At 45.6% G+C, this 26,039-nt stretch overlaps 1 long non-coding RNA gene across 1 annotated transcript in view; it reads left to right on the forward strand.

The window, feature by feature from the left end:
• LOC129542394 (uncharacterized) overlaps positions 1–26,039 on the forward strand; it is a 66,185-nt gene that overhangs the window by 29,130 nt on the left and 11,016 nt on the right. The gene's annotated exons all lie outside the window — the stretch shown is intronic.

A 26,039-nucleotide genomic window follows, 5' to 3' on the forward strand; every position in this document is an offset into this window, starting at 1 on the left:
TGAAACTCCAATACTTTGGCCACCTCATGCGACGAGTTGACTCACTGGAAAAGAATCTGATGCTAGGAGGGATTGGGGGCGGGAGGAGACGGGGACGACAGAGAATGAGATGGCTGGATGGCATCACTGACTCGATGGACATGAGGTTGAGTGAACTCCGGGAGTTGGTGATGGACAGGGAGGCCTGGCGTGCTGTGATTCATGGGGTTGCAAAGAGTCGGACACGACTGAGCGACTGAACTGAACTGAACTGAACTGAAGATTCGTACATGAGCTGAGATGAATCATGGTAAAATTTTGCAATCAGAAAATTAAAGAAGAAAGGAGAACCACAGTTATCTTCCAATACCAGTTTTTCTTTTCTACTATATTGATAGAACGACTGGATTTTAGGTGGGTTTTTCCTAGCTCCCTTGCAACTAGGTGGGAATTTATAACCATGGAGATGGAGACAAATGTGTGCAATTTTCCAGCCAAGCCCTTAAGGAGAAGGGGCATTTCTTTTCCATCTTCATTGTCCTCGTTTTACAGGCTAGACTATAGACTTGGTGCTAAACTACCTAAAAAAGTGTTGACAGTGAAAACACCTGAAGGATGATAAAGAAAAAAGAAGAAACCCGAGGGGGAAAAAACTCCAAGGTTCAGAGTTGTCGTAGCAGCCAGCACAGTTTTTTATGTGCACAAGAATGAAGTATCTACCTCATTTAAGCCATAGGTATCGGGAATTGCTCCTCAAGCAGCTGAACTATGTCCTACGCAAGGTAGTAGCATTCTCCTTTTCTCTGCCACACAAACACACCATCATTACGCATCTCCTATGCACAAGACATGAGAGACGGTGTTGAGACAAGGCTTGGAACACAGGACTCTGACTCATGGGAAGGGTAGGGGTAAAGGATAGTCAAGGAGTTTGGGATCAACATGTACAACCTGCTACATTTCAAGCAGATAACCAACAAGGTCCTACTGTACAGCACAGGGAACTCTGCTCAATGTTAGGAGGCAGCCTGAACGGGAGAAGAGTTTGGGGGAGAATGAATACATGTATATGTATGGCTGAGTCCCTTCACCGATCACCTGAAACCATCACAGCATTGTTAATTGGCTATATTTCAATATAAAACAAAAAGTTAAAAAAAAAGAGAATATGGATTCGGAAAGAATAGACACAGGTATATGTATAATAATCATTTTGCTGTACGTCTGAAACTAACATGACATTGTTAATTAGCTACACTCAGATAAAAAATAAAAAGTTTAAAAAAAGAAAATGGGTTCTGAAATAAGGTTAACTTTCTCCAAATTCAGCTCTTCCACTTCCTGACAATGGGATAAGTGAAAGTGATTTGCTTAGCTAAGCTGTGGATTGCTAATCTATAAATTGGGTGTAATAAGCCTAGCTACCTCATGGGATTGGCATAAGTTTTAATGATATAAGGCATAACGAGATAATGCATGGAAAGCCTCTAGGACCAAGACACACCCAGCATCCACAAAATGTTAGTTCTTAACTACAGGGCAAGATGTTTTCAGGGCTGGAAGAAGACCTGACACTGAGTTCAGTCTGGGGATCAGAAGTGAAGGTGATGCCACTGTGGACACCTTCAGCCACATTTTTGCTCATCCACTAAGTGGATTTCCTTCTGAAATGTGAACTTGCTTTCTCCTTGGCAAATCCCCATATTTTCAGATTAAAAAAAAATTAGAAGACTGGTTTCTTACCCTTTAGATTCAGTTTTAATTTGGGAAATGGGTGTCAAGAGTATGGGTAGGGCCAGGCAATAGTCAGCACCCACATCCTTCCAAGAGAGTAGGGACTATGCAGGTCCCATCTACCACCTGTGCCAGACATGAGCAGCTCCAAATCACAGAGAACTACATTTCCCAAGCTGCTTTGCTTTCCGGTTTCCTGGTAGGCTCAGTCAATGGTGGCAGGCTGGAGAGAAGGAGGAGAAAGAAGCCACGGTATTTCTCACTCCACTCATCCATCCTGCTTTGGCAGCAGCTAACCAACCTTGGCTCCACATGGAGGTCCTGGCACTTGGGCTCTCACAACACAAGCTTCTCTTTCTGTCCATTTTCCCTAAAGAGAGTAATGACTTCCTGCTCTTGGTAATCTCTGAGTTGCCTCATTTCCCCGTTTGCCTCCTTGACTCTTCCATCCCCTAGGAATTGAATCCCCTGCATTAAATGCTCTCTGCTTGAAGGACCTTTCATGATGTCTACTTTCAGTCCAGACCCTCATGGATACAACATGGTAACTCCACTGCTGAATACATTGCCTTGTATGTGTAGGAGAGTCAATGCATATTTGTTGAATGAATACATACTCAGAGGAGGAGGATGCTAACATAATCCCTGAATTTGGTCCTCTGACCACTCTGAGGAGCGCTTTGGCTGAGAACACCTCTTACAGGATGCTCACCTCTGCTCACAAAGGCTCCCAGCTGGTTAAATCACTGAAAGTAACCAAACATTCATCTTTCAAAACCCACTGATAGTCTCATCCCCTGAAGTACTAAACTCCATGCCCTCGGGTCCTGAATTTGCAAAGACAGGGAAGAATTTTCTTCCGGAGACCTTCTCCGTGTTGGATGATCCAGCTGAAAGCAGAATAGATAAATGGGATGGAGGAGAGGGTACAGGAAAAAAAAAAAAAGTACCACCTCTCTGAGAAGCTATTTATCTCCAGACACTACTGGGGATCAGCACAGTATTTCAATATTTGTAAATATCTGTTTGGCCCCGAGAGTTCTCTCCCATGGAAACAGCTAATAAACTAAGCTGCCTGAGTTTATTCCTTCCGCCAAGGCACATTCCAGAGTCTGATTACATTTCTGTTTTATTACGGAAAAGAGAAGAGAGAAAGAGAGAAAGAGCAAAGGATCATGGAGGTGACAGGAAACCCAGAGTTAGTCTTCCAGGTTGATGAGGTTTTTTTCACAGAGAGCCAGAACCACAGATGTACCTTACAATCAGCACCAGTCCTCTCCCTAAAACAGGAACTGCCCTCTTAACCTGGAATTCCAAATTGTGTCGTCACATCTGGCCAAGCAAGTGGCCACTTTACCAAGTCTCCAAACAGAACCTGGAAGTAGTAGGTAGGTTGAACACTCTCCAAGAAAGGGAAGAACTCCCAGGCAGTGTCAACGCTGCTAATCTCTGTGGACCACGCTACAAGTGGCAAGGGGATATTTTCATCTCTTGTTTATATTTGACAGTTAGGAAGCCCAGGACCTAAGCAATGAGGTGGTTTCCATATGGCCCTGGCTCATGCAGGTCCAAGTTGGACATGGATCCAACCCATATTTCACCGAACTATGTCACCTTCCCAAGACAATGCCTTTCTTCCAAATGCTGAAACGAGTAACCTAGAGTGTTTTTTGGAGGTTGATTTGCCTTACTAATTATTTGATTTTTTTTTTCATTTTTCCCAAGCCAACAAGCCCACTTATTTTGTGGTAACACTGTAACTAGAATCATTTCTTTGTGTGATAGCACTATAACTAGAATCATGGATTTTTAGACTTGGAGGTGCCTTTGAAGTTCAACCCCCTCTATAATATTAACAACAATATTTGGTATTTACCAAGGGCATAAACAGGGCTGTATGCCCTGTTCTAAGTCCTTTGCCTGTTTTATTTCACACCGTAGCCTTGACCAAAGTGTTCCATAGAATGCTGGTCTCACAATATACTGCATAAGTTGAAGACTCCATGGTCCAAAAGAGTTTGCAGAAATGTGACCTACTGGATCCATCTCAGGGGGAAAAAATCACAAGATGCACATGAACATCTGAGAGACTCTGGGAAGTTCTGCAGTTAAGAAAAATCATTGCATTTTTAAAAACAAGTTTCTTCCCAAACATCTCTGTCCGTGGACTCCTTATTTCCTGAAATCCAATTACCATCCTGCTCCCATTCTAAATCATCGAGAAAGCTCCATCTTGTCTTATATGTTCCCTGGCAAATGTAATTAAGATGGGGGAGGCCTCTAGCATCTTAGAGTTTTCAACAATCAGTCCTTAACGAGGAGTTGCTTAACTCTTTCTTAACTGGAAAAACAAGTGCTGGGAATCTCCTGCCCAGTTAAGAGATTTAAGATTCTCTAAATGAAGTTTGCAAGTGGACGGATGGAAGGTCTGCAAACACATCGCTCACTCCTCACCCTCGTCCAGCTCAGCCTCAGATGCATTATAATCGATATTTAAACAACTACAAAGGTGAAGGTTGACCCTGAGCGTCCTTCCCCGCGGTTCATTCCAGATATTATCTATGAGGAGTAAACAGGCCCGTCCTGAAGTCTTGGCCACCCCGGTGTGATATCAAACAGCTGCTCCCAGGCTGTGGCAGCAGCGCCCATATTTCTCCTGCTGTACTTATAACAAGTTGAGCTTCCTGGCGGGGGTGAGGGGTGGGGGTTCTCTTTGAAGTTCAAGGGAGCAGTGTGTACAGTATGTGTGGGAAGGAAAACAGATTTGTCTCTCATGGAGAGCATCCTTTCCATGAGAACTGAAACTTCCAGGAAGAAGAGGTATCATTTAGCACGTCAAATAATAAAAGCAGGAACAGCAGTAACCCGCACGGTGCTTATAAAGCTTTTACTAGTGTCAAGCATGGTGCTAGAAACTGTCTGGCTTCAGCGCTTACTAGAAGGTAAGAACCACAATGGTTCCCTTTCTACAGATGGGAAAACTGAGGCTCAGAGAGGCTAAGTGACATGTTAGATGTCCCAAGGGAGGTGAACGGTGAACTTGGGTTATAGTTTGGCCCAGGACTGATTTCTTAGTCCCAAAACTGGAGCAAGAATAGTTTTCTTGGCCAACCGAGGGGCAAAGAATGAGTTCTTCAAGAGGTCTCCCTGGCCTGGAGAGCAGAGACTGGAAGAAATGTGAAGTTCCAATGTCAGTCTCACCTCTCCAAGCAAGGCAGACATGTGCTGACGGTGGGGAGGCAGGGTCTGTGCCCTGGCAGCTGCACGACCCCATGGAGTTCAAGTTCACTACATCAGCTCAAGAGAAGGAAAGTTGGGGGTTGCAGGCAGGGCAATGAAGACACACAACACAAGGTCAAGCCCTGCCAGATAGGATGGAACCTCCAAAAAGAGTACAGAGGCATAGTCTGCACTTTCACTAGGCATGTGTGTGTGTGGGTGTGGGTGTTAGTCGCTCAGTTGTCTCTGACTCTTTGCAACCCCATAGATTGTAACCCACCAGGCTCCTCTGCCCATGGAATTCTCTAGGCAAGAATACTGGAGTAGGTTGCCATTCCCTTCTCCAGGGGAATCTTCCTGACCCAGGGATAGAACTCACCTCTCCTGTATTACAGGTAGATTCTTTACCATCTGAGCTACCAGGGATGCCCTGGTATAGTCTATGAAAAGACACATCTTTGTTGAGTGCCAGGTGCTCCCTGAAGGGACCCAAGAGAGAAGAGGTTGGAAGTTGCAGCGTCTCTTATATTGCAAACCCTAGTTATTTTCACAATACACTACTGGACCCATAGGTCAACTTGTGTATCCAGGGACAACCCATGAGCATGAACCCCAGAAGGCAAAGATCATGGGGCCCATCTCGGTAGATGCCGATAGCACACACCTACTCTGTGCCACCAACAGTTGTAGGCATTTCCTAGGGACTTCCCTGGTGGTCCAGTGGTTAAGACTTTGCCTTCCATTGCAGAGGGTGCGGGTTCAATCCCTGTCAGGGAACTAAGATCCCACATGCCTTGGGGCAATTAAGCCTGAGGGCCAAAACAAAAGATACCAAATGCCACAATCAAGACTTGACAACACAGTCAAATTAATAAGCAAATAAATATTTTAAGTTAATTAATTTAAAAACTACAGAGCTCCCAGTCTAGTGGAGGTGACAGGCATTACTTACACAATCACACAAAGAAGTATGTGATCATGCATGAGCCTTGGAGCAAATTATGATTCTCTTAGAGCGTGGAATAGGAAACAGATCAGCCCTGCTAGTCAGGTGTGACCAGGGTTTTAGCTTCTGCCACTTATTTTCTATGTGCCTTTGAGAAAGAATTCAACCTCTTTTAGTGTCATTAGGCTCCTCTGGAAAATGAGGACAAGGTTAATGGCTACAAGAATATTAGAGGACTCCAGGTTCCCAGATAGCTATTCCTGGGATGCATGGATACCAAATTAAGAAACTCTGAACATTTCAAGAGAGTATTTTGGTGCAGACAGATTCTTTCTTAAGGCTTCCTTTGCTAACATTTGTCATCGCATTTGTCAAAGATCTTGTGTATTCATTCAACAAATATTTATTGAGCACCTATTATGTGACATGGACTTCCCATATGGTTGCTCAGTTGTAAAGAATTTGCCTGCCAAATCAGGAGACGTGGGAGACACAGGTTCCATCCCTGGATCGGAAAGATCCCCCAGGGAAGGACATGGCAACCCACTCCAGTATTCTTGCCTAGAGAATCCCATGGAGAGAGGAGCCTGATGGGCTACAATCCATGGGGTCACAAGAGTTGGGCATGACTTAGCGACTGAGCATTCATGCATGTGTTATGTGATCTGACCCCTAATTCCCTGAGCCAGGAACTACATGAGTGAGCAAGACAAACAGACATCCCCACCCTTGTGGAGGTTATGATCTATGGGACAGCCACCAGCATATGGTGGAAGATGAGACTCAGCCAACGTGGTCAAGGTTTTCACTGAGGGTGTCCTGACATCACAGTGGATCCCCTGTATTGCTCAGCAGAGTCGCAAAACCAATCAGAAACTCCAGCAATGGAAAAACCCTGGACAAATCACTTTGCCCCCATGGCAGCCAAGGGACAGAGGAATGCATGGGCAGGGACATCTCAGGGCAATGGGTCAGTCCCCTGATATTTTAACAAACTGTCAGGGAGCCACACATCCTACCTTAATCTCAGCCCTGATGAATCCTGGTCCCTGCTCTTGTTTCCTCAATTTCTTCCCCACTAAGGTCAAGCCATGAACATTTCCTAGCTCAAAATTCAAAAATGAATCTCCCTAGGCATTTCCCCAGTGGTCCAGTGGTTAGGACTCCAAGCTTCCACTGTGGGGGGGGGGGGGGGGCGGGTGGGCGGCATGGGTTTGATCCCTGGCTGGGGAATTAAGATCCCACATGCCACGCAAAAAAAAAATAAAGTGAGCCTCCTTAAATTCTATTCGGTAAGAGAACACTCAGTGATACCTGTTATGAGTTGAATTGTGTCATCCAAAAACTACATGTTGATGTCCTAACCCCTGGAGCCTATGAAATAGGGTCTTGGCAGATACAATCAGGTCAAGACGAGGTCATACTCAAGTGGGATGGGCTGTAACTCAATACGACGGGTGTCCCTATAAGAGCAGGGAACTTTGGACACAAGGCAAGAAGGCGTGAGAAGACGGGAGCAGAGATTGAGGTGCGGCTGCCAACTGAGCAGTGATGAGGATGGGCAGCCGCCACGGGAAGCTGGAAGAGGCACGGGAGGATCGTTCCCTGGAGCCCTGGGAGGGGGCACCGTCCTCCGACCCCTCGACCCCAGACTATAGCCTCCACACTGGGAGAGCATACATTTCAGTTCTTTGCAGTCCCCCAGTATGTGGTTCTTTGTCACAGGAGCCCCAGGAAACAAATACGATACCCAAATTTTGGAAAAGAGGTTGAGATTGATTTTTCACCCACTATTTCCATCTCACTAATGAGAAAACAGAGGAGACCCAGAGATAGGAAGGCACAAAACCCAAGGTCACCCAGGAAATGTGTGCCCAAGCCAGGCCTGATCTCCCAGTCCCCAGCTTGGAAGATACTGGGTTTCTTTTTTTTTTTTTCCTTTTTCTTCTTGTCATCACCTGGCCCCAGTCGGTCTTAATGCTGCTATCATTTATTATTTCTGCAAGAAAGAAGAGGCTTGGGAGCCTGTGTGTTTTCCAAGTCCACCAGGCAGTCTGTTTTTGCTGGCTTTGCATGAGAACAGCCAGGCCGTTGGCTCCGCAGGGTGATGGGCTGACTCGGGTTGTGATGTGAGTTTTAAGTACAATGACAGACTACTCCGGGAACAGCAATGGGCACAGTCTAGCAAAGTGGACTAGAAAACCACAGCGTGCCGAGAGTGTCTACAAGCACCGTGTGGTTTCCTAATGCAACTCTCTGCCAGGGTGCCTGCCAGCCCAGTGGGACTTTCAAAGCCTCTGTATCATTCTTTGAAGGGGAGGAGGGGGGGAGGAGGAGGAAGGGGAGAGTTGAATTTCTGCTTAAAGGCCTCCAAGATTCCATTTTAGGATATATAATTACAGCTTTTCATGCCAGTTCCAACTCAAAGGTGCAGAATTTTTGACATGCCCCCAAAGCATGAAGGCAGATAACCTGGGGGACAACGGGAGATGGAATCAAGACCGAGCTGAATCCGGCAGTCTCTAGGGGCCAGAACCAGACTGAAAGAGACTAGAGCTATGAGTCAGTCCCTTGGAGACAGCCTGGAGGTGGACCTCCAGCCACGAGGTTACCCTTAAGGAAACGAGACAGCGTGAACCTTCTTCGCATCCTTGTAGCCTGAGCCTTTGGTTGGAGACTCTGGGGCACTGCTCTAATTCAGAACAATTCGGGGGTTCCCCTGGCAGGCAAAAGGTAGTGGGTGTGCTGAAGCTGACCTTGACTTTGAAGTCAACGGGGGCCAAACTGCAATCCTAGATCAGTGGCCAATGTGCTGTGGGACCAAGTTAGTTCACCCCTTTAAACTTCGGATGCTGCATTTATAAATGGGATAGTGATACCTTCCTCAAAGGGTTGTAATGTGTAGCCCAGGAACTTTCACTGTGGACCCTGAAATCAGACCACGAGGAGAAAGAATTCCCTGGTGGTCCAGAGGTTAGGACTCCACACTTCCACTGCAGGGGTCATGGGTTCAATCTCTGGTTGAGGAACTAAGATCTCTCATACTGCATGGTGCAGCCAAAAAATTTTTTAAATCTAAGACCACCACTGGGGACCTCCTTGGCAATCCAGGGGTTAAGACTTCGACTCTGAAAGCAAAGGGTGCAGATTCAATCCCTGCTTGGGGAGTTAAGATTCCACATGCCTCATGATCAGAAAACCAAAACATAAAACAGAAGCAATATCGTAACAAGTTCAATAAAAGACTTTAAAAATGGTCCACGTTAAAAAAAAAAAAAAATCTTTAAAAAAAGACAAAAAATATCCACCAGGGGATATAGATGCAGGCTCCCCTCTCCTGCCCTGTGTCTAGAAATTCCCCTGGAGAAGGAAATGGCACGCTAGTTTTCTTGCCTGGAGAATCCCATGCACAGAGGAGCCTGGCAGGCTACAGTCCATGTGGTTGCAAAGAGTCGGACATGACTGAGCGACTAACACTTCCCCCTCCTACCAGCTGGAGAAGCTTTGGGAATATTCCCAGCTCTCTGTGGCCCAGTCTTCTTATCCCTGGCTCGGACCTGTGGTAGACACGATGGGGACACACCCATACCCTCTCCACACCACTCCCATGCAGGTCAACCCAATGCGTCCAACTGCAAGCACCTGCAATTCTCTGCCCACGGAATTTCCTTAGTCCCAGGGACCCACTTGGCCTGCACATGGCACAGGTGAGGGGTACCAGGAGTTAAGACCCCTGGAGGAGCCCTCCATCCACTAGGATGGGCTGGAGTTGACATAACTACCCCCAACTTCCTGCCTCTCCAGTGAGACCACTGGGGTGTGTCCAACGCTATCTTCCTGAAGATCCCCCATGGAAACTTCACCCCAGTTGCCCGCTGTAGAGATACTGATATTACTGAGCAAGGGGGTGGCTTGCCCAACTTCTTCCCTTTCTAGTCTTACTTTCTTACCTCCCTACACAGCCTCTTGCAATCTCCCAAATTAACCGCTCAGACTGGGGCGTCACAGGGGCGTCTGTAGGATCCAGGTTCTCAGCACTACCTCACGGAGATCTTGTGAGGATGAAATACATGAATAGATGCGAAGTTCTTAAAGCAGTGTCTACCGCATAACCAAGTCATGATTAAGTTAGTCTGTTAGTTATTATGAGGTTTGGACTAAGCTGGCTCATAGCATGTGCAAAGCATCTTCATATAGTAAGGAAGCACTTGAAGATGGCTGTGTCATTGTACAGAGGTGGAAACTGAGACTCAGAGACCCCAAGGAAACTTCCCAAGGTTGCATTCAGTAATGGGTGGAGTTCAGGTGGAACACTTCACTGGTCCTACTCCTCAGAACATCTTTTGGGGAGTGGGGGTGGGGCAGAGAGGCAAGACTGTGGCCACTCGGACAAAGGGTTATGTGCACCCCAAGCCTCACTTTACTTGGTCTGTGGAGAATCCTGGAGCGTGAACAAAGACGGCTTTGGAACTGCAAGCCCTGCAGAGAGGGGCATGTAGAAACAAAGTCATGGCTCTAAGCCCTGGCCATTGACCCTTCCCCCAGCTATCCATTATCGTGAACGGGAATTTTACGCACCCTCTACGCCAATCACCTCTTCAGTTACCTCTTATGGGGGGGGGTGGAGGGAGAGGCCCGGTGGCATCGGATGTCACGTGTGATTTAGGGTAAGTCACACTTAAGAGGGCATTTGAGGTTAAAGAACAGGGAATTCTGGGCCTGTTTATAAATCAACAGGCTTGAGGTTTTCATTATTCACCTTCTAGAGCATGGAGCAATATGACTCATTGGATCATAAAAGAGATCAAATAGCTCTGTTGCTAATAATTCTTTCCCTGACCCATTCTCTGGCACATTTGGTTTGTAAACAGAGTTTTAATGGCATCCCTTGGACATAATAACATCATTTCTTTATAGCACCTTGGCCGCCTCGCCACTCTTGGCTGTAATCGGGTTTAGGTTTAAATGTCCCTCATTTGTGGGCACTAATGTTGTTTGGTGTTTTAAGAACTACTTAAGGCCAGGGAGATTACCCCTTGAAAGGCTTGAAGCAGCCCCTTTCAGAACACAGCCCTCTAGCGAGCCTGGTCTAGAAGCCACAGCCTTCACCCCAAGACCATCCTTGGGACCCTGAACCCTGAGAGTCACAGTTCCTTCCCCAACCCCACATCTCCAGGGAACGTCTTCCTGCGAGGGGTCCTCGGCAACCTCGAAGTTGGTCTCTCAAAAGTGTCGGGAATGTCAAATGAGCTCCTGGCGCCCCGTCTGGTTTTATGGGTTAGACAGGATTGTTCATTAACTCACCATCCATGCAGAGATGGTCTGAGTTTGGAGGCAATAAGAGGGCGGCTTGGTGATCACGGAGCGGCATAAGGAAGGGAACAAGAGAAAAGCGTGAACGGGTCATTAAAGGGATGGAAAATCCCCCTCAGGACAGCTTTTCCTGAACTTTCGTCCCTTCTGTACCGCTCGACAATTTAAGCCAGATCTGAGCACTTCTCTTATTATTATTTACTTGCTGTTTTTGTTTGTTTAAATTAACTCACTTTATCCACTCTTAAATGCTTGCCAGAAATAAGAGGTAACCATAAAAAAGAATATGGGCCCACCATCCCTAATCCCAAACCCCAGAACCAGATGTGTTTCAAAATTCAGAAATTTCCAGAGAGGTTACGCAACTTGTCCAAGGGCACACAATTGCAGATCTAAACCATCTCCCAACCCCAAAGCCTGGGACCTTTGTCCTCTGTGAGAAAAACATAAACTGAAAGATACATGTAGTCCATGCCTTCAACCTGGGATGCCACCTATGGAAAGGAGGGAGCCTGCAAAACTCTTGGATGTCAGTGAATTCCCAGGTCTCTCTGGACACCAGATGCTACATACCTGGCCTCTAGTGCTGAGGTCGTGCCAACAAGTGGGACCCTTAAAATTAGTATCTGGAGGGACGTCCCTCTTTTATCATTCCAGGAAGAGGAAAAAGAGTCTGTTTTCAGGCTGCCGTGCACTGCAGGGCCTGGTTGGCATCTGGGAAAATCAATCCTTCTGGAAGGAAATAAAGCAGGACAGCCAGGTTTCTGGGATTATAGCTCTCTTTCACCTGGGAGCCTTCTGCCAAATGACCCCAGGGAAGAGTCAGTCCAATGAAAGGCAGGCTCCCTCTCCAAGGAAAACTCGCTTCTGGGGCACCAGGAGAGAAGCCATTCTTGGGGGAGGCAGAAGGGGGCAGAGGAAACCCCAGGTAACATGGGTAATAACAGCTCACCTCTGCAGCACCTTTCATCTGGCGCTTTCAAAGCCATTTACCACCACCCAATTAATTTTCTCAACATCCACTACACCATCAGCCCCACCCCTCAAAGGTGTCATTATCGTTCTTTTATGAGCCAGGCAACTGAGAGGTTAGCTGGCTGGCTCAAGGCCACAAAACAGTTGTAAGGCAGAAGCCAAATTTGGGATGATTGCCTTCCTCTGATCACAAGGAACAGGAAAGAAAAGATTCATTTGTTGGAGGGGCCCTGATTACCACTTTTCGTCATTCATTCACGCATCATTCATTCCCCATCCCTCCATCCACCCATTCATTCGTCCGTCACTCCATCAGTCCCTCTTCCACCCCTTTATTCATCCATCCACTCATCCGCCCATCTCCATTCACTCATTCAATTCATCTGGCAAGCCTCGACTGACACCCTGCCATGTGCCGGCACTGTACAAAGGGCTGCGGACTAAAACCATAACCAAGACGAAGTACCCACTACCATCTAGAAGCTCTCCAAATATTTTATTTTCCATTCCTACAAGACTTTATAGCCCACAAATATATTTTCTTTCACAGATTCTGTGAAACAAAGGTGTTTATTTCAATTTCCCAGATGAAGAAACTAAGACCTAGGCAGGCCATTCCACTCTGCAGAACTAAGGTCTAGAGCCGGTGTTCCTGGATCCCTTCTGTATTCTGCAGCATCCTTATTAAGCTAGTCTTCCTAGTTCCTGGGAAAAATCCCCATAGGGCCTTGATTAGGTGAAGGGCTTTGCTTATCCAGCAAAAGGGCCTCTTACCAATAACCTTTGAGTTGGCTAATGAAATAGCTAGATTGATGAAAATACTGGATTGGACTTTCATGCGAGCATGAAAATAAAGCTTTATACCAGAAAAACAAGTCTGATGAAAATGACTAGGGCATTCAGATGTATGAGTTAAACCATCAAGTACGGCTGGAGGACAGATGACTTTTTCTAAGTTCAATGTGGACAATCTATCTTCCTTCAAGTATTAAAAAAAAAAAAAGGCTCCTTTCCTGCTTTCATTTAGGTATTTGGTAAGCACAGAGCTAAGGGCTAGAGAGAAACTTCCCAAACAAGTCCTAAGGAAGTTTAAAACATATACTGAAGGAGTAGTTAAACTATATCATTTCCTGATCATAAGGAACTGCGTTGGAGGGGCCCCTGATTACCACTATTGTCATTCACTGACTCATCACTCATTTATCTATCCATTCAGTCTGTCTGTCCCTCATCTCTTCCTTCCATCCTTTACTCATCCATCTATCCATCCTCCCATTTATTCGTCCATTCATTCATCCTTCTCCATAGTTTTGAAATGTTCCATGATATTAAAATAAACTTTAAAAATTATCAGCTCCTGACAAACACTACCTAAGTCACAGAATAAAACTTCACATCAACAGTAATAAATGCGTAGCCTTAAAAACATGTATAGATGCGGTCTTGATAGGTTGTGATGAGAACAGCAATTCACATTTTGCAAGGCCTTCATCACCCAAAATCCATACCCCTAGTCTAATCACAAGAAAAACATCCAGCAGACTCACACTGAGGGGCATTCTACAAAACGCCTGAGCGGTACTCCTCAGAACTGTCAAGATCATGAAAAACAAGGAAAGTCTGGAAAACCGTCACATCCAAGGACAGTCTAAGGACACATGGTGACTAAATGTAATGTGGTATCCTAGGTGGAATCTTGGGACAGAAAATGGTTCATTAATCGAAACAAAGGTATCACACTCACATAAGACGTTAATACTGGGTGTGGGGTCTATAGGAACCCTCTGTACTATCGTCACAAATTTTCTGCTATTAATGTGAAATGATTCTAAAATTAAATATTGATTAAAAAACAATCATCTGCATATAAAAACCACCTTATATATACAACCACTATATAAAATGGATAATTAATGAGAACCTACTGTGCAGCACAGGGAACTCTACCCAAGGCTCTGCGGTAACCTAAATGGGAAGGAAATCCAAAAAAGAGGGAACATATGTATATGTATAACTGATTCGCTTTGCTGTACAGCAGAAACTAACACAATATTGTAAAGTGACTATACTCCAATACAAATTGATAAAAGATTAAAACTTGAAGCAATCATGCATGTCATTGAAAAGAGTAATGAAAAGAGAAGCAGAATCAATGAAAAGAGAAGCAGAGCCACGAGGGAGGGATTGCTTTTTGACTTTCAGTTATACAGATTATGCCTTTCTGAGACTTGGTAGACATGGCTGTGTAAAATCTACCTATCACCCACACAAGCATGCTAAGTTGCTTCAGCTGTGTCTGACTCTTTGCAACCTTATGGATGGTAGCCTACCAAGCTTCTCTGTCCATGGGATTCTCCAGGCAAGACTACTGGAGTGGGTTGCCATGCCCGCTTCCAGGGGATCTTCCTGACCCAGGGATCAAACCTGTGTCTCCTGTGACTCCTACATTGCAGGCAGATTCTTTACCACTGAACCTCCAGGGAAGCCCATCCATCACCCGTTCATTTCCTTTGTAGGCAGCTATTGAATATTTTCTGTTTCGCATTTGCTTGATCTCCAAGATCTTGGGATACCTAAACTGTTGACCATCATCAACTTTCCAACTGAGGCAAGAGTACTGTGTTGGGGTGAAGCCATTCTGGGTATCCTTAGCCCATCCTATTATGCCCCTCCTCTTAAATCCTTAAGCCCCAGCCAAGGGCTGTGCATCAGTGGGATCCCAACATGGAAGGACAGACCACCAACAAGGAATGAGACTGGGATTTCCCTGGTGGTCCAGTGGCTAAGAATCCACCTCCCAATGCAGGGGACACAGGCTCGTTCCCTGCTCTGGGAACTAAGATCCCACACGCCTCAAAGCAACTAATCGCACACACTGCAACTAGAGAGAACCCTGCACCCCCCAACAGTGGTCCCACGTGCCACAACTAAGACCTGAAACAACCAAATAAATAAATAAATAATGAGAAGGACCACAATGAGAAAGCCTTGCACTGCAACTACACAGTAGCCTGCACACGACAACGAAGAGGCCACGTGCTGCAAGGAAAACCCAGCGCAGCCAAAAATAAGAACATAAATTAATTAATTTTGAAAACTGGAATGAGGCCACAAATCCTCGCAAAGACATCATGAGCCATTCCCTCTGCCATCACTAGTTAGACTTGCTTTTGGGGTTTCGCCTGCCCTGGTAAATATTTCCTGAGTCAACAATCACCGTGGAACCTCAAGAGGGAAGAAGACTAAATTAGGTACGGCATAGCACAGGCCTCTGAACAGCCCTTGGCATTGCCGTAGCATCTTTCATCCAAGGAATCACAAAGAACTTGTCCAAACATTAATTAATCTGTCCCACAACACCCCTGCTATTATTAAGCCCATTTTACAGATGAAGAAAAAAACACCCCATGATGTCAGTTGAGCAATGAGTTGGTGGTTCAATCCTCAACCAAATGGCAGGCTCTATTTGGGAGGAAGGAAGTAAAGTCCAGGAGGGGGACAGCTAGGCACTCAGTTTCCCCACCGCCTGGAGAGTCTCGTAGAAGACACAGTGGAACAAAGAGGTTTTGGATTCAGACAGATTTGGCTTTGGGGACTGTGACTTGGCCGTTCACATGTTGTGTGACTACAGGGAAGATGCGTAACCTCCATACGCCTCCATTCCCCCAAACGTGAACTGGAGAGTACACAGTGCCTTACAGAGGGCTGGGGCAGGACTCAGAGGACAGCAGAGATAGAGCCAACTGGGGACAGGTGGAAAAATGAGATTTCTACTGGAATTTGATGTCTGGGAACCTCGCTTGAGCTTTAAGCATGCAACTGAGGGGCAGGGAGATACAGTGCTCCTGGTACAAGTTCTGTGGTATGGGGCACGAGTGGTAAATCTGAGGAACAGAGTTTTAGGAACAGTTAAGGGAGATCAGGTAAGGTTTGATCAAGCCCACAGACATGAGTAAAGAGGGGAACTCTGGGAATGATTCCACCATGAGGAGATTCTAAAGGGCAGCTGTTGAGAGGAAAGAGGGGTTCATTTGGTATCAATTCACACACACACCCCTAATGCAAGGACCCATACGTGCTCCAATGAGTTGTTTATATTTTTCGGTTTCTTACATTATAACTTTTTAAAATTTATTTATTTGATTAGAGATAACTACAGTATTGTGATGGTTTTCTGCCACACATCAACATGAATCGGCCATAGGTCCCCTCCATCCTGAACCCCCCACCACCTGCCTCCCCACCCTACCCCTCCAGGTTGTCATAGAGCACCAGCTTTGGGTGCCCTGCTTCATGCATCAAACTCAGTAATTTCCTATTTTACATAAGGTAATGTATATGCTTCAATGCTATTCTCTCAAATCATCTCACCCTCTCCTTCTCCCACTGAGTCCAAAAGTCTGTTCTTTACATCTGTGTCTCCTTTGCTGCCCTGCACATGGATCACTGGTACCATCCTTCTAGATTCCATATATGCGTTAATGCACAGTATCTGTCCTCCTCTTTCTGACTTACTTCACCCTGTATAATAGGCTCTATGTTCCTCCACCTCATTAGAACTGACTCAAACGCGTTCCTTTTTATAGTTGAGTAATATTCCATTGCGTATATGTACCACAGCTTCCTTATCCATTCATTCCAGCTAGTTTTAAGCAGTCAAAAACAAGGGCAAGGTGGAAGCTCTTCTCCAGGACAAATGCTCATGCCCCAGGGCTGGTTTCAGACATTTTCTATCCAGGCGACAGTGAAGTGCATGGTGGCTTGGGACACCTTCCTCTTGATCACTGTACACAGTGAACTTTCCACTCAGACTCTTAAAAATAGGCTCCTTCTCTCTCCCATTTCTCTGTGCAGCGAGTGCCCGTCCCCTGGGTGCTCACAGCAGCCACCTCCCATCTCCCATATCCCCATTTCCAGAGAACCACATGCATCAGCAGTTCCCAGACTCCATGGAGCATGGAAGGAGGGAGGGAAGGGAGAAGGTAAAGGCCACATAAGTTTCAGAAGAGACCCAGATCACCAGCACCTTCACAGGGCAGATTTCAATAAATGATCATTAAACTATATTGAGTTTATAAAAAGATCCCTTGCTCCACTACCTTCAAGAACTGGTCTAGGAAATCTCTCCAGGCAGATCTTCAGAGCCAGTGGAGTACTAAAGGAACTGAAAGCAGAAAAGCAAAGTCACGGGACTCCCCTGGCAGTCCAGTGGTTAGTACCTCACCTTCCAATACCGAGGTTTTGGGTTCCATCCCTGGTGGAGAAGCAACGATCCCACATGCCTCGCGTCCAGAAAACCAGAACATAAACAACAGAAGCAATATCGTAACAAATTCAGCAAAGACTTTGAAAGATGGTACACATTGAAAAAAAGAAAACTCAAAGCCAAAAGGAGCAGCTAAAAACAATGGGGAAAAGATGTGAAAGACAAAGGAAGCTGCTAAGGAGAAGAAGGTAAACAGCAAGGTCAGCTGGGATGTGATTATGAGAGCAGTGCATGAGAAGCAGGAAAGCAGAAAGAGGGGGAAAGTGTCCTGACACATAACAGAAGACTGTTACGAGAACGAAATAAGACAATGCTTGCAGTGTCTTTATTGCAAGGTCTGCGGCTACCGCTGCTGCTGCTGCTGCTAAGTCGCTTCAGTCGTGTCCGACTCTGTGCGACCCCAGAGACAGCAGCCCACCAGGCTCCCCCATCCCTGGGATTCTCCAGGCAAGAACACTGGAGTGGGTGGCCATTTCCTTCTCCAACGCAGGAAAGTGAAAAGTGAGAGTGAAGTCGCTCAGTCGTGTCCGACTCTTCGAGACCCCATGGACTGAAGCCTACCAGTCTCCTCCGTCCATGGGATTTTCCAGGCAAGAGTACTGGAGTGGGGTGCCATCACCTTCTCCGCTGCTTGCTACTAGTTTATGCTAATAACTAGTAGCATAACATGTGAGTGTGCTCAGTCATGTCCAACTTTTTGTGACCCCATGAACCGTAGAGCCCACCAGGCTTCTCTGTCCATGGAATTCTCCAGGTAAGAATACTGGAGTGGGTTGCAATTTCCTTCTCCAGAGGATCTACCCAACCCAGGGATCGAGCACACGTCTCCTGCACTGGTAGGTGGATTCTTTACCACTGTGCCAGTTGAGAAGCCCAGTAGCCTAACATAAACACTAATAACTGTTGGTACTGGAGTGACAGCTTAGTGTCCCATTGCTGCCGCAGCCAGAGTAAAAGCTAAAGGGACATTAAAAGGTAGTTGAGGGAGCACAGGCCAAGCACACAGGAGTTTCAGGGCAGTGAAATGATACTACAATGATAGATACAGGTCATGATGCATTGGCCAAAACCTACAGAATGTACAACAGGTTTAAGCCAAAATGGAAACCCTGGGTGATAGTGACATGTCAGTATAGGTTCACTGATTATCACAAACACCCCACTCTGGTGGGGATGTAGATGGTGGGAAGGCTGTGTGTAGGAAGGAGGGGAGCAAGGAACCTAGGGGAATCCTCTGTACTTTTTGCTCTTTTGCTATGAACCTAAAACTACTCTAAAAAATAAAACATCTTTTTTGTTTTTTTAATGGAGGAAGGTTGAAATGGAACAGGTAGGATCGGAGATCTGAGTGAGCTACACTCTCATTCATACGCTGGGCATTCGTTAACTGAAAACCTACCCTGGCCAGGCATGGTGTCCAATGTGGATGTACAGAAGGCATCAAATGTAGGGGCTGGGGCGCAGGCAGATGCTCAGACATTCACAAATAAACAAGCGGGGTTAATGGAGAGAGTTGCAAGCACTGTGGAGGGCACAATAGGGCGATGGTGGCAGAGAATGGTGACCAGGTGGGGTGTCACCTCCCTCTCACTCCAGGGAGGGCCTCCGAAGAAGTGATATTGCAGCAAAGACCCAGGTGATGAAAAATAGTTGGCCATACAAGAGCTGCTTCCCAGGTGGTGCCAGTGGTAAAGAAATCCTGCCCGCCAATGCAGAAGACATAAGAGACGTGGGTTCGATCCCTGGGTTGGAAAGATCCCCTGAAGAAGGAAATGGCAACCCGCTCCAGTATTCTTGTCTTGAAAATTCCATGGATAGAGGAGCCTGGCGGGCTACAAAGAGATTGCAAAGAGTCGGACACAACTGAGCGACTGAGCCCACACATACAAGAGCTAGGAAGGGGATGACAGGCAGCGAGGGTGGCAGAAGTACAAGTCCTGAGATCAGAACAAGCTTGGCATGTCCAAGGGACACATGGGGCGAAGGAAGGGGAGCCCTGAGTAATTCCTGAGTCAGGGGCTGACAGCGGTGACCTTGCTCCCAGGGCAACCTCAGGGCAGGCTGGGTACCCCACTGGGTCTGAGCTGGATCTAGGACGTTGGATGATGCACCCTGTAAGACCGGAAGACCAACAAAAAACTTCATTTCCAATCTTGGGCACGATGGCTTCCCACACGGGCAAAGAATCTGAATTAACACCATTTGTTAAAGAAACACCACAGAGCGCTTGCTCTGTTTTAAAACCTTGGACGACAACAATGTAAAGCCATACCCCACGAGCTGGGTACCATTTGAGAAAGGACACTGTCGCAGACAGGATGCAGTAACTGTCACGCTCCAAGCAAGATAATAATGCTGACATTTCACATTTGTTTGTTTTTTCACTTGGAAAGTGAGGTAGAAAGGAGGATAAGCGGTCTAATTAAGAATGTGGGGGGCGGGGAAGCTCATTTAAAAGTAAATTCTACATACAACACTGTAGTTCTAAGTCTGCCTATGGATCAAGACTAGCAAGTAGTGTGTAGAAATGAAAACATTTTTGTCTGGGTGTAAGCATTAGGAGTGACCGGTTTTTTCTTTTATTTTTGCAAAAATTTTTTTAATACTCTCACACCATCATTCTAATTTAAAGTAAAAAAAGAAAAAGTTTAAACACACTCTGGAAAATCCAAATCTCTCCCAGAGATGAAATTGCAGCAAGGAGACCGTTTCACAGCTTGCCTTAATTTTGTTTCATTCTTCTATACCCGAAGGAGGTTGTTCATCACTACCTGGCTACAGAATTGAATAGGTGTGAAATCCAAGCTGATAGCAATACATCACTCCCTATTGAACTTCAAAGCTGAGGCCAAACTGCCTATAAAAATAGTTTTCATACCGGGCCTTAATCTCTTTCATACATTTTGCCTCTTTTTCATTTTTTTAAAGTTTCACTATCCCTGGGGTGAAGTTAAATATAGTGATAGTTAAGCAGTGCATGGCCCCCAAGAACCAGAGTTCTCAATGTGTTAGAGTTCATCACGAGTCCAAGTCTGAATCTTATCAGCAAACTTTATCAGAGCTATTGCTAACAGGGTTCTAATGAATAAAAAAGAACACAAAAACCACAAAGGGGGCTTCTCACCATGAATGTGTGAACAGGATCTATCAACTACCTATTAAGAGCGTATAACTGAACTGTATTAAAATGCATTGCTTCAATTTCCACTCTCTACAGACCTTAAAGCCACGTGACAAAGAATCTAGAAAGAGCCTGGTGTGATAAGGCCCTAGTCGCAAACCCCCTTTTTGTAAATAACAGTCTTTGTGGAAGTTGTTGCTGCTATTGTTGCTCAGTCGTGCCCGACTCTTTGCGACCCCACGGACTGCAACACGCCAGGCTCCCCTGTCCTTCACTATCTCTCGGAGTTTGCTCAAATTCATGTCCATTGAGTCAGTGAGGTTAGAGGGGTCCATTTACCACCAAGTTCTTGATATTATTCGTTTTTATCATAAACGAGAATAAAATTACAGAATGTGAGCTTTTGTATGCCGAAGTCCAGATTTCTACATACAAAAGTAGAAACAAGTTGTACTTGTAATAATACCGACAATAATAATAGTAACAAGAACACATTTATACCCTGCTTATGATGTGCCAGGAGGTTCTCTGAGCACTCTGTGTTCGTGTCTTGTTATAAGGACCTTTTGAGGAAGCCGCCATCATCTTTTTTCAGTTGAGGAAACCAGAGAACAGACAGGCTAAGCAACTTGCCCAAGACTACACAGTTAGCAAATAGAGGAGATAACAATACAAGCCCGTGCAATATGGTCTAAGGATTCTTAGACTCAATATCCAAATACCTTCATGATCACTGATTTTGCTTCTGCTCCTATATGCTTCTTGATACTTTCTATGTGTAGCTTGCCTTACAGCATATGAGATGTTTTTGTATACCTATCCCCTCTACCTCACTGAACGTGACAGAAATAAATTGAGCAGAAATCATGTCTTCATTTTGCCAAGGAGAAAAATAACACCCAGAGAGGTTAAATGAAGTTGTAGTCATACTGAGAAGCTTCTGACCCACGTATTCAGCTTCTGATCCACCCCTGATCCACCTCAGCACCACAAGATGTGGGCATGAAATCAATGTTATAATTAGGTTAGAAGGAAATAAATCTCCCTTCTCCTGGTTGGATGTGTAGAAAAGAAGTAGGAAGGCCCCTAAATAAATTATACTGACTTCCAGCCGAGAAAAGGAGAGAGAAGGAAAGGAGACTTTCCCCCAGCGTCATCATCCATTTCCAGATGAAATCCAAGATGGCGGCTGCTGCGAACGCAGAGGGGCGGCCTTCTCGCCCTTCACTGGTCAGTTGCAAAGGGTCAGGAGAGAAGGGCTGAGAAGCGGGTTTGGAGACAGCCTTTATGGAGTGAGTAATGGCTGTGTAGAGTGGGCAACTCCCCCAGGATGCAGAGAAAGTTGTAACCCTGAGCATATTTGAGGAAGAGGGAGACAGGCACTTATAGGAAATAAATGATGTGTTCTCAGGGTGGGAGACAGGCTCATATGAATTGCAGAGGCCTCTGCTTTCTGCAGATGCTGCTTTTAAACAGTGGGTAGGGGCTGGAAGTAAAATGTCGGGAAAAGAAGCTCGGGGTGATGGCCCTTTCTTTTTGAGTCAGTGTTCACTCCCTTGAAAGCATTGCCATTTGGGCAGAGATGAGCCCAAAACACTTGAGGTAAAACTCCCTTCTCCATCTGCCTGGCCTGTTCAGCGTCTTCGCCCCGTGATTCTCACAGTAATGCAAGTCTGATGCTGTTTTCCCTTATGTGTCGTTTCTTTCTAGTTTCTTTACCTTTTCACTTGCTGTAAAAAGCGGCTCATCTGCACCCACACCTGGAATGATGTCTCTCTCCTCTGTCTTGTGACTCTAAGAGTCTCCAAGTTGACACCACCTCTAAAAAATAAAAGCCTTCCCCTGTTTCCCTGGGCAAATTAGAGTGTTTTCTCCTCCAATCCCTCCCAGCCCAGCACCTTATAACACCCCTGATCAAGAACATATATGTTATCATATGGCATCCATTTGTTAGTGTGTCTCCCCCACTAGATTGAAAAATCAGAAGGTGACAGACAACCAGGCACAATGCCATGAAGACGACAGACTTGGGATTTCCCTGGGCCAGCGGTTAAGAATCTGTCTTCCAACACAGGGGACATGGGTTTGATCCCTGGTTGGAAAACTAAGATCCCACATGCTGCACCACAGCTAGAGAGAAGCACTTGTGATGCAGTGGAGACACATTGCAGCTATTAATACAATTAAATTCACTAACTAATTAATACAAAAATTTTTTAAATGTTAAAAAGGGCACAGACTCTGTGGCCAGACCAACCGTCTGTTCTCAAGCAAGTTCCTCCATTTCTCGAAGCCTTGATTTCCTCATCTATAACATGGGCATAAAAATAGTGCTTACCCTACATAATCATTGTGAAAATCAAGAGATCACAGTATTTTAGCGAGAAGCATTTAGCATAACACCTCACTGTAATTAATAATCCATTTATCTTTGAACCTCATCTTTAGTGCTGTGAAAGCCATAGAAATATTTACTAAATATCAGACAAATACTTAATACTTAAATAAATACATAATAATGCTTAATAAATATTAAGGTCTTCCCCAGTGGCTCAGCGGTAAAGAATCTGCCTGTGATGCAGGAGATGCAGGAGACACAGGTTCAATCCCTGAGTTGGAAAGATGCCCTGGAGAAGGAAATGGCAACCCACTTCAGTATGCTTGCCTGGAAAATCCCACACACAGAGGAGCCTGGTGGGCTATAGGCCATGGCATCACAGTCAGACATGACTGAAGCAACTGAGCACAAGCACAATAAATATTAAATACATTTTAATATTAAAAAATACTAAGTATAATCACAGGGGGCTTTTATTTTAGCAGAAAGTCTTTTGGATTCCGATTGAAGCTTATGGAAAAACCGTATAGAGAACTGTTTTAAGAGCATCAATTCTCTGGACAAAGCAAGAGACCCCAGGAGCCCTTGTAGCCCATGAGCAGTTTTCATTTCAGCTCTGCTAATACTAGAAAATATCTCTTTTTAATGTTAACCCCTTTGGAAAATTCTACAATAGCTCCTTTGGAATCGCCTTGTCCAGTTCTGTGCAGATGGTCAGTAGAGTATCCAGTGAAATATACTAGAGGAGCAGAAATCGTCAGGGAGGTGATAGTCCTGAGAAAAACTGAAAGAGAAAAAAACAACCATGGGCAAAAATCCAAGGAAGATAAAAGCTGGGTGCTCATGGTTTATGACTGGATGGCCCACAACACATGGAATTATAATGAACAAAAATAGAGGAGGGATTATAATTGCACATAAGGAAGAATTAAGTAACCCCAGTGACAGATCAGAGCCATCCATACAATAAAGTATATGTCTATTTTTTTGAGGATGTTGATTACAAAGCAGTTAAAGAATATATTCCTTGACTTTGAGGGATTTATAATCCTACATGAAAGACAGTTCAGTTCAGTTCAGTCGCTCAGTCGTGTCCGACTCTCCACGACCCCATGAATCACAGCACGCCAGGCCTCCCTGTCCATCACCAACTCCCGGAGTTCACTCAAACTCATGTCCATAGAGTCGGTGATGCCATCCAGCCATCTCATTCTCTGTCGTCCCCTTCTCCTCCCACCCCCAACCTTTCCCAGCATCAGAGTCTTTTCCAGTGAGTCAACTCATCGCATGAGGTAGCCAAAGTATTGCAGTTTCAGCTACCGACGGACCAAAAGGGCTATGAAAGATAGGATATTTCTTGGGAAGAATAATGGCCTAAGAGTTTGAAGACCTGGGTTGGAACCCTGATTTCATCACTTGGTAGCTGTGTAACCTTGGAGAACTGACTTAACCTCTCTGAGCTGCAATTCCTCTATTAAAGTCTCCAATGAAAAGGCATATCATGTAAGGTAACAAGCCTACTTAGCACAGAAACTTATTTAAAGTTGTTGTTGTTTAGTTGCTAAGTTGTGTCCAATTCTGTGACCCTGTGGACTGCAGCACTCCAGGCTCCTCTGTCCTCCACTATCTTCCAGAGTTTGCTCCAATTCATGTCTGTTGAGTCAGTGATGCTATCTAACCATCTCATCCTCTGCCATCCCCTTCTCCTTTTGCCTTCAATCTTTTCTAGCATCAGCATCTTTTTACTTTATTTCCCAGCATCAGGAGCTTTTTATTTTAAGTAGACATCCAATAAATGTTTCCACTATTGTGAATTGTGGATATTATGATAAAGCACCCTGGTGGTTCAGACAGTAAAGAATCTGCCTGCAATGCAGGAGAGGCAGGAGACCTGGGTTCGCTCCCTGGTTGGGAAGATTCCCTGGAGAAGGGAATGGCTACCCGCTCCAGTATTTTTGCCTGGAGAATTCCCATGGATAGAGGAGCCTGGTGGGCTACAGTCCATGGGGTCACAAATAGTCAGATATGACTGAGTGACGAACACACACACACACTAAAAATGATGCTTGGCTTGTGGCCAGGAGGGGCTTTGTGAAAAGGTGTGCTATTTCCATCCTTGGAAAGGTCTAGGAAGAGATGGAAACATCTACTCTGGATAGTTTAGAGAATGGTAGATGCACTGGAATTCATGGAACCCTTGAAAACCAAAAACCCTTAGACTTCAGGTTACAAATCTCTGCATTAAACTTTCATCCCGTTAAAGATAAAGACCGGACCACTGAACCTCCCCCATGCCCCAGTCTAGATTAGGCACCCCATTTTATACCCTATGGCTTCCTCTTTCCTTGTACCTCCTACCACTGGTGAAAATTTCTTATTGTGAAATAAGAAATTGATACCACACACTAGACTCCAGCTCCTCAAGAATGCAAAATTGACAAACTGGTCTTATTCCCCGTCACATCCCCAACATCTTGCCCCACTTGCCACATAGCATGCACTCTGTCACGTATTAGTTGAATTAATTAAGTGATCACTGGATGGAGCTTCCAGCTGTGGGTTTCTAGGCTCCCATTCCAACCATCTGACCAGAATTAAGAACATGAACTTGATCCCAAGCAGAGGTTTTCAGACAGCAAAACATGTCGGCAGAAAACCCACCAGGCCAACACTTTAGCTCCCTGGTGTAGCTCCTCAGTCTCACAGATCACACGTGCTTTGCATATGGAACCCCCATTGACGTAACTGGGAATTTCACGGATGGAACAAATGAAGAGGCAAGACAGCAGTAGAGGTTTGCAGCACGAAGCTGTCAAGAAAAGACACTCTGTGACCAGGAGGCCAGTGAGTATGCCCCCACCATGAAGGGCAGAGAGCAGGCAGACTGAGCGGTGGTCACTGGCCAGCCTTCTAGAATGCACAGAGGGCTGAGAGCTTGCTCTGCCTCCTTGGCCCCACGGCATCGGAAGCTTGGGTGGCTTCCATAACAGCAGCTGGCCGCCCCCTCCCCTTTCCATCCTGCAGCCCCTTCCTCAGCCCCGGCCCCTCCGCTTCCCTCCCACTGGTCCCCAGACAAAAACAAAAGACCCATTACGGAGTTATTAGCTGCGTCTCGCATATCCCGCGGAGAGAGACAACTGCCAAGCCC

Source organism: Moschus berezovskii, chromosome 19 (genome assembly GCF_049115385.1).
Source record: "Moschus berezovskii isolate FMDL1 chromosome 19, NW_MosBer_1.0, whole genome shotgun sequence".
NCBI lineage: Eukaryota > Metazoa > Chordata > Mammalia > Artiodactyla > Moschidae > Moschus > Moschus berezovskii.